Raw genomic sequence first — 9617 nt, 5'->3', positions numbered from 1 at the left:
GACTGCGCCACCCAGGTGCCCCTGTATATAATTATTTTTTTACTCAATGTATGCTTTAAGACTAAAGTAAATTTCTTTCTTTTTTTTCCTGAGAATTCTAAGGTTTAGATAATCCAGTTAGGGACTCAAGTTAGTTAGCCTTCAGCATCTTACTTTTTTAGGGTGGCTTATATGGTGGTAGTGCTTTAACACTGATCTAGAAGTTAGATGCTAAAGCGTCTCTTTCTCCACATTGTGTGTACATGACATTCTTCCTGATATTCTTCTCTCCAGGTTTGCGAATGGCACTGTACCTCCAGAGAAGCTGTGGGGCTAAGAAGAGTGGAGGCAGAGTAGAAGGGAATTCCCTCCACACTCTTTCCCTTTCCACTTACCCCTTTTTTCTAGACTTTCTTTCATTTTCCCTTCTTTCCCCCCTTTCCCTCCCTCCTGCCATTCTTGGCCTCTTGTTTCTCCCCTCAAATTAAATGATATTTTTGGAGTGAAGGCAGGAGAGCACCCCTGCTGTTTGTGCACCTTTCAGGTGATTAATGAAAATACCATGACAAGACGCCAAGTGTGCCCCCCTTGGCCTTTTTAGTGAAGGCAGCCACTCTCACAGGGAACCAGAGACTCCTGGAGACATTTTAACCTCTGGGTGGTAAAATAAACAAACAAACAAATCTTTATATGGGTGCCTGTATATAATATAGATAGAGATATATACACAGACATGCAAGCATACTCAGACACATGGATTTCTATAGCTTTCCAAATACATTTCATAAAAATATAAAAATATGCAAAAATTACATGACTTGATGTATAGATGGAGTTGAATTTATAGGACAATATGGGCTACCTAAAGTTCTTATCAAGCTAATTGTATTTTGCCAAAAAAAAGTTCTTTCTGACTGGTGACTTGGGTTAAGTACAGTTTTTAAATGCTAGGTTCAAATCCATGCAAGTGTATCATGTGCAGAGTAATTCTCAATTGTTATAAAAATTATGTCCATTATGCTACTTGCTGGGATTCCAGTAATCATCTAAATTCCATAAAACTTAAATTTTCAAATTATCCTCAGTAATTTAAATGTGTTATTAGGCCTTTCATGAAGCATTTTTCTTCTCTGAAGAAAACAAGCTAAGTTTCTCAAAAGCACTGCAGGATAAGTTATAAGTGACTTTCACTTGTAATTTGCAGATGCTGTAATAGGAATTTTCCTTTTACCACCATCTAGGTTCAACTGTTTTGCATTCTAATTTGCAAGTAAAAAGTTTCAAACTTGGTACAGAAGTTTGTGAGGACTTTAAGAGATTTAAGGTATATTTTTTCAAAAGAGTCAGAAATTGGGCATGAAAATGAGGATGCGATTTCTGATAAAAAGGGGGAAGAATATATAGAAAGGGATGAGGGAGTATAAATATCTTTTATTTGACATCTTATTTTTTAGAAGCAGAAAATTACATCCTTAGGGGTTTGCCTGTGTCCTATAACACAAACATGTTTTAGGCTCTATTTTAACTCATTTTTGTACAGTAAATGATAAATGTCAATAGATACCCTATGGAGGGAAAAAAAGATTCAGATTTCTGCCTCTTGTGATGTTGATGATTCAGATGTGACATTTGAGACGGTGAGCATCATAGTGTTATCAAGAAGATGATATAAGGCTGGAGATATTGTCATCTCAATAAGACATACACCAACATGGCATCAGTGCACCACCTTGGAGAAAACTGACTTTCTTCACAAGAGTCACAGAGATTCATAGAACAAAGTTGAATAAAAGAACACAGCTGCCACTTTGACTTGAGTCCTTATTGCCATGTAGGAATAGATTACTTACAGATCAGGTTAGTAATGTTTAACATTAACGGCTCTTCAATGAGCATGAGTATTAGTTTGATTGAATTGTTTACACTTCTCACACAATAATTCAGATTACCATAATAGATTAATGATCTCAAATGCCTGATAATTCAGTCAATGGTGAGTATTTCCTAAGAATGATAAATGTCACAATTGGAAGGGACTGTATATATTCTCAGGTCCAGTACCATCATTCAGGAGTGGAAACTAAATCTGAGATGTGAAATTAATACTATAAGAACACATGGCTAAGGAACTATTCATAGTGATCCTTCAGATCTGTCTTGTGCCACCTGCTGAGGGCCCCAATTTCTTTGGAAGAATCAAAAGCCAAAAATAAAAACAAAAACAAACAAAAAAAAAACCACTGTATGAACACAGAAACCATAGAAAAATAATATTTTCCTCACACTAGTCGAATCCTTTCTAAAAGTAGGTAGGAGAGCAATCATATAAAATGCATAATTTCTATATACTGCATAGACATAAAAATTTATATCTCAAATTAAAAATGCTATTGTCATATTAAAACTTAGAAGGGTTTAAAAAGCTGAAATTTTCTTTAATTAACATTTTCTTGAATTTAACAAACATTAGGTTTATTGTGTTGCAGGAGAGGTAGTATAAGATAGTGATTTAGGACTCAGGGTCTAGTAGCACAGCTTCATGATTCAAGTCCAAGATGACACAAGACAAGGTTATTTTTTTAAATGTTTATTTATTTTTGGGAGAGAGAGAGAGAGAGAGAGGAAGGGAGAGAGAAAGAGGGAGACACAGAATCCGAAGTAGGCTCCAGGCTCTGAGCTGTCAGCACAGAGACCTTCACGGGGCTTGAACTCGTGAACCACAAGATCATAACCTGGGCCAAAGTCAGCCACTCAACTGAGTGAGCCACCCAGGCGCCCCAAGACAAGGTTATTTATTTTGAGAGAAGGTATGGAAATTCTCCTCTCATTTTATCTTTTCTAAGATGGGACAAGTAATGCTATTTGCCTCATAGGGTTGTTATGAGAAGTAACAAGCTGATGTGTATGGTATGTATTATTATGCCCATATTAGCACCTAGTAAGTTATCAACAAGTTGTTAGGTTTTATTATTTATAAGCCTCCTTATAATTACTAATATAAAAGGCTTTATTTAAAGGAGAGTACTTTTACTTTGCTTTATTGCTGTACTTAATCAGCATTATTGAAATAGTTTTCTATAGTTTGAAAATATGTATCATTTTGGGGAGGGAAATAATTGATCAATGGTATTTATCAAGAATATACTTTTTGGGGCACCTGGGTGGTGGCTCAGTTGGCTAAGCATCTGACTCTTGATTTCAGCTTAGGTCATGGTTCATGGATTTCCTGCATTGGGATTGGCACTGACAGTGTGGAGCTTGCTTGGGATTCTCTCTCACTTTCTGCCTCTTTCTCACTGTCCCTAAAAAATAAATAAACTTAAAAAAAAGAATATACTTTTTGATTTCCACAAAATAAAATTTATAATGCAATAATGTAATAATAATATAATACAACAATATATGTTAATATATATACTTTGTATATATATGTGAATGTACTATACTATACATAAAGTATATATATGTATATGCACAAGTAAGCACACACACATTTCTTATATAGTGGAGAAAGATTTGTTATATTGTTCTCCTGGAATGCTTTGCCTTTAAAGATAAACTGTAAATTCTGTTGCAAGAACATTTCCCGAAGTATGGGTCATGTTATTAAAAGGAAAATATATGTGAATGTGGGCTGAAAACCCCCCACAATAATTGCCATGTTAATAATGACTGTATCTATGGCTATAACATGCAATATTTAGTAGCTGTGATTTGGTAGATTAACAAAAGAAAGCTCTAAATGAATCAATTAGGTTTTTAACAAAGGAAATATATTTTTGTATTTTGCACCGTAGCAATTTCCATAGATGGCAGCAATTTACAACAAGGATTAATAATACAAATTTGAGTTTCCTGGAAGGGGTCCACATGCAGAGTGTTTCTTTGCCACACAGTTCTGACAAACAATAGGCAACTATTCATTACTTTTACTGTGTATTATTATTACTTCAGCTTAAGATGGGGACAGCAAGATCCTCCAAATTGGATATGGTCTAAGAGGCTTGAAAGAACAATGCTTCCAAATGATCCTTATTGTATATCAGAAGTCACGGTATGTCCAGGGAGAATGCGTAGCTGAAGGTGGGCTGGGAAGGAGCCCCAGGAGAATGCTCCACGTCATGTCGCCCACTGACATACAATTACAAGACTTTGAATCCGATCCATGACACAATCCATGGTGATTACAGCACTCAGAGAAGCCAAAAGACAGATGAAAATGCTTAATTTGCTTGTTCTCAAATGTGGCAATTTGCCTAATGAATGAAATTGACTTCATAAAATGTCAGGGTTATCTTTTAGTTTCAAATCTGGAATGCAAGCATACCATAGATCCCAGTGTTGGTAGCTATAATGGATTCAAAGTGAGGCACAAACAGAGTGCCTCATGACTTCAGTTCTACAGAAAAACAGGTCAAAATAAACAGAAGAGTTGGTCAGCACAAAGGTTTTGCTGACAGAGTAAGAGAGAATCTGAAATCCTGGTCAACCAAGATTATCTCTAAACACCTGCACAAAAGGATATAGAGTTGTAGTTTATTCGACCATTTCCTTTCATTTCAGCATCTTTCAACAACATATTACATTGCCTGAGTGTCACGTGAATTCTGTGAGAAGTACAGAAAGAAAGATTACCAAGTCTATTTTACATGACAGAAAAGCCCCAGAATGTAGAAGGGAAAATCTGCAGATCTCGTGGGTAATGGGCGGTGGTGGTGTGTCTGGGGAAGGCAGAAGTTTTAAAAAATTTAAATGTGTTTTCTGAATTTAGAGCAGAAAAAAAGAATCCATAATCATCTTAAATCAAAATGTAGCTAAAGACACGATTCTAATATGACAGTGTAGGAAAAGCAAGAATTAAAGGCTGAAGACCTGTATTTCAAAGTATAAAAGGCTTATTACTCTAGGTCTGTTTTCTGTCAAATGTTTCCTTACCATTCTCATCCATTTTTCAATTTGGCATTCCCTTATACTGCAAAGCAGGTGTCTTGCTCCGCAATAGCAGGGGTATGCGTTTCAGAAGGTCCCACGGGGAATAATTTATCATGCAAGATTACTTCATGACTAATGATGATCTCTATAAACATTCAGGTGCAACTTGACTGCCTGGTTGGTGGTGGTCCAACCTGGTGACAGTTGGCATGTGTTTTATCTCGTCTCACCTTCCACATTCTCAGCATAGGCTAATAAATGCTGGAAGGAAGCACTGGGATGTTATAAGGAATAAGATGAATAGAAGCTAGTCAATAAAATTGCTACAGATAAAACATTGAACATAGGACGTTATCATCTCTGGTTTTATCAGTGACATCGGAGGTCCTTTTGAAGCTGTATTGCAAACCTAAAATATTGGCCGCTGGATACTATAAGATAACAAGGAGCTCATTCCAGCCCAGCTTATGACTGGGAATGTGCTAATATGCTACTCTAGCTAAAGCTTCAAATCTACAGATAATAATGCATTTAAAATGCTGTGGCAAGTGTAAACACTATATGAATATGAGGTGTTTTTTATATTACTATAATATTTAAGTCATATATCTTATTAGATAAACATTCTAAACAACCTGAGTTTAATGACTGGTCCTAGTCATTTTGAGCTCATTCAGCTACATCAGCAAAGGAGCAAACACACGAAACAAATGTGTTTCTGACCTAAAAAAACCCACAAATTTTATTTTTTTATTAAAAAATTTTTTAAATGTTTTATTTATTTTTGAGAGAAAGAGAGACAGAGCATGAGTGGGGGAGGGTCAGAGAGGGAGGGAGACCCACAGAATCCGAAACAGGCTCCAGGCTCTGAGCTGTCAGCCCAGAGCCCGATGCAGGGCTTGAACTCAGGAACAATGAGATCATGGCCTAGGCTGAAGTCAGACGCTCAACCAACTGAGCCACCCAAGCACCACACAAATTGTATTTTGATATTAGTATGTATAGCCTAAGAAGATGCAACTTACGAAAGAACTATTAAACTGATAATTTATAATTCTGAGCATAATTAGAATAAAAAATGACATTTTAGCAGTAGAAATTGAAATTCTACACAATTTCTAGAAAAATATCTAGTACATTTTAGGTTGTAGATAAATCATACAGAAATATTTTCATGAAAATGGAAACATTTCCTAGCACCACCTCCTTATGGCATCCAACATAATCTGCAACTTATGCAAGCAAATAAAACAAAATTTTTCAGTTTTCTACTTTTTTGATAGATGAATTAGTGTTTTTCTAAATGGCCAAAATTTACAAGCTCATTGTTTCTTCTGTCTTTCTAATGATCATTGAAATGACGAAGCTCTTGAAAACTGCAAAATAACTAGAAAAAATGCAGATAAGAACATTAATTTAGGTGTTAGGCTGCCTGGCTGTGGACCCTAGCTCTTCTCTGCCAGCTCCATTATTTTGGACAAATGACTTGGCAACTCTGTCCCCCAGTTGCTGCTTCAACTGTAAATTCAGGGTAACAATAGTGCCCACTTTTGGGGATTATTGTGAACATTAGAAGTTATGTGTAAAGAATTAAGAATTTCCAACACATAGGCTGTGTTCAACAATTATTAGATGTTAATATTTGTTAGATGTTAATTAGATGTTAATATTATTTATCTTACTTCTTTTTAAATGATTTTCACGCTTCAAAAAAAATAGCATCAGAACTTGGCAACTGTAATGAGGTGTGTTGTAGCAACCTTTAAACTCTACATAGACTTAATTAGTACTTGCTTCATGCACCACAGTGACTCCAGGACCCAGCCCAGTGTCTGACACACTGGGTACAGTCAATGCCTGTCCAATGTATGAACAAATGAATATGTTAATGAACTTGACCTCAAGGCCAAGGGAAAACCCTGTGTTGTTTCCTCTTTGGCCAGGAACAGCCAAGGATGCTTCTAAAAACTAGGGTCAGGTTTGTCTCAGTTGCCTTGTATCACTGTGTCCTATCTATTTTGTCCTCAGAGCTTGCCCTAACATTGACTGAACATTCTACTTTGGCATCCCAACACTTCAGAATCCTGATTATAAACTTCTGTGTTGATTTTCATGGTCAAGTTTGAGAACCTGGAATAGGTAGGACATGGCTTAAGATATAAGATATGTGCAGACCTCCAAGAACACTAAACAATAATTCTAAAAGCACCGAGGTATATCTACTAGTATATGCTAATGTGTTCTAAATATATACTCTCACTTAATCCTCATACAAATCCTACAAGATTATTATCTCCATCGTATATAGATGAAAGAAGTGAACACTAAGAAAGGTTAAATTAACTATCTGAGATCCACAGTTCGGTTAGTTATCACAATCACAACTAATAACTAATAGTTATTGAGTGCTAAGTAAATACTGGACACCTTAATTTGTATGTAGGCATTTGCAATGCATGGAGTAGGTACTATTATTACAGTTGGAGAAACTGAGGGTAAAAAAGACTAAGTAATTGAATGCAAGTCACACACTTAATAAATGGCACTGCCAGAATTCAAATCTAGGCAATTTCACTGCAGAATCCACATACTTAATGATTTTGATGCAGGGATTGCCACTATAGGGTCAGTGCTAAGACTTATTCTATTTTATTTTAAGCCCATATGTTTTTAAAATTATTTTTCAATGTTTATATATTTTTGAGAGATGGAGGCAGAGCATGAGTGGGGGAGGAGCAGAGAGAGAGGGAGACACAGAATCTGAAGCAGGCTCCAGGCTCCGAGCTGTTGGCACAGAGCCTGACGTGGGGCTCGAACCCACGAACCATGAGATCATGACCTGAGCCGAAGTCAGATGCTTAACCGACTGAGCCACCCAGGCGCCCCTTTAATTTTTTCTTTTTTGATCTCATTTACAAATGTTATGTACTTTAAATATATATATGTGTGTGTGTATATATATATATATACACACACACATATATATATTTATTTATATTTAAGTCATATATATACTTTATATACATATTAAGTCATAATATTTAAAGAGTATCCCATTTAACATTTAAATATATTTAAATATATCTCTATCTCTATCTATATATCTATCTCTATCTCTATCTATCTATCTATCTATCTATCATCGATGTTATCTATTCCCTTAACTATTCTGGGTCTGAAATCTTTGTAAAGGCAATTTAGAGCTTGTTGAATGTAAAAATGAAGTTATGTTGTTTAGTTTTCTTGTACATTATCACATTTGGATTTTTAGCATTTTTTCAAGTTTATTTATTTTGAAAGAGAGAGAGAGAGAGAGAGAGCGCGCATGTGGGAGGGCCAGAGAGAGAGGGAGAGAGAATTCTAAGCAGGCTCCACTCCATCGGCATGGAACCAGCACCATGAGATCATGACCTGAGCCGAAATCAAGAGTCAGGTGCTTGACCGATTGAGCCACCAAGGTGCCCTTCACATTTGTTGTTTTTAAACTTAATCTGAAATTAAATCATAATGGCTAAAAATTCACCATGGTAAGCATGATGGCATTTCTATATGGCATTTCCAGCAATACCTAAAGTTAGAAATAGAGGTAGTGTTCTTGGACAGACTATTTTAATAGGGAAACTAAATAAGATGAGTATATGACATAAAATTCTCCGTAAATTGCACCTTTTACCTAACCATCACTCTTGGTAGAAAACTGTCTCTGCTCCATCTCTATTCATCACCTGTTTAGCTGACACATACTATTCTTTTTATTTACAAATGTGGAACTGTGTACAATAAACTACTCTTTTTAGGAGACCGCTTAACTTCATTCCTATTTCTTGGAGTTTAAGTTAGCAATAATATGGTTTAGTTAGAGTTTAAAAACTTAGTGTGAAATTGCAAGGAACTAAGGGAAATAAAATGAAGTAAAACTGTGGTAATCAAAAGAATCAAAATCAAGGAGACAATATAGAAACCTGAGCTTTGATAAGAAACTTATGTATTTAAATTTTTAAATTTTAAATTATTTAAAAATTAAATTAATTACATTAATTTTAACTAAATTTTGTATAGTCAAGTTAACTTTTTAGTGAAATTCAATTGAAGGATTTGAGAAGGGGAGGCAACTTAGCTAGAATATTGACTCAGTGTGTTTCAAATTAACATCCAAAAAAACATTCTTTAGTATAATATGAGGTCTGCTGTAATTTTCACCTCAAATTGTTACCGTTCATGTTTAAGGTTGACGAAAGCAGGTTGGGGAAAATCTCAAGGTGCCAACAAGTGGTAAGGATTTCTCAGGGCAGGACTGCAAAGCACAAAAGAAGTAGTTAGAAATTTGATGTGAGTTGGATAGCTATATTAAAATTTACAACCTGAGTAGTCATGATTATTCCCACTGTACAAATGAGGAAACCAAGGCTTTGAGATTCTATATAACTTCCCAATGGGTCCACAGCTAGTTAGTGGTAGAGCTGGCATTGAATTCCAGGCTCTCCTTATTCAACAGCTTGAACTGTTTATGGCACATTATATTGTGTTGGCACACAAACCAGCTGCATTCATTATTTAAATAAAAACCAGTTAATTGAGCATAAATTATGTGGTATAAGTCATGATATGTTCTTCAAGTGGGACAGTAAAACAAGACACTCAAATTTCTGCCCTCAAGTAGTTCAAACCTAGGAAGAGAAAGCTTCGTAAACAGACACTTAGAAGGC

The 9617-nt window shown here is 35.6% G+C and overlaps 1 non-coding gene across 1 annotated transcript; it reads right to left on the bottom strand.

Annotated features, from left to right (window-relative positions):
• Positions 1 to 7707: 7707 nt before the first annotated feature.
• Positions 7708 to 7792, bottom strand: TRNAR-UCG (transfer RNA arginine (anticodon UCG)). Its single transcript has one exon. It is a non-coding gene; the product is annotated as a tRNA-Arg (tRNA).
• Between the last annotated feature and the right edge of the window lie 1825 nt (positions 7793 to 9617).

The sequence above is a fragment of the Panthera onca genome, chromosome A1 (assembly GCF_046562875.1).
Source record: "Panthera onca isolate mPanOnc1 chromosome A1, mPanOnc1 haplotype 2, whole genome shotgun sequence".
Lineage (NCBI taxonomy): Eukaryota > Metazoa > Chordata > Mammalia > Carnivora > Felidae > Panthera > Panthera onca.
The sequence above is the reverse complement of the archived record's forward strand: the minus strand, read 5'-3'. Positions and strand labels throughout refer to the sequence as shown.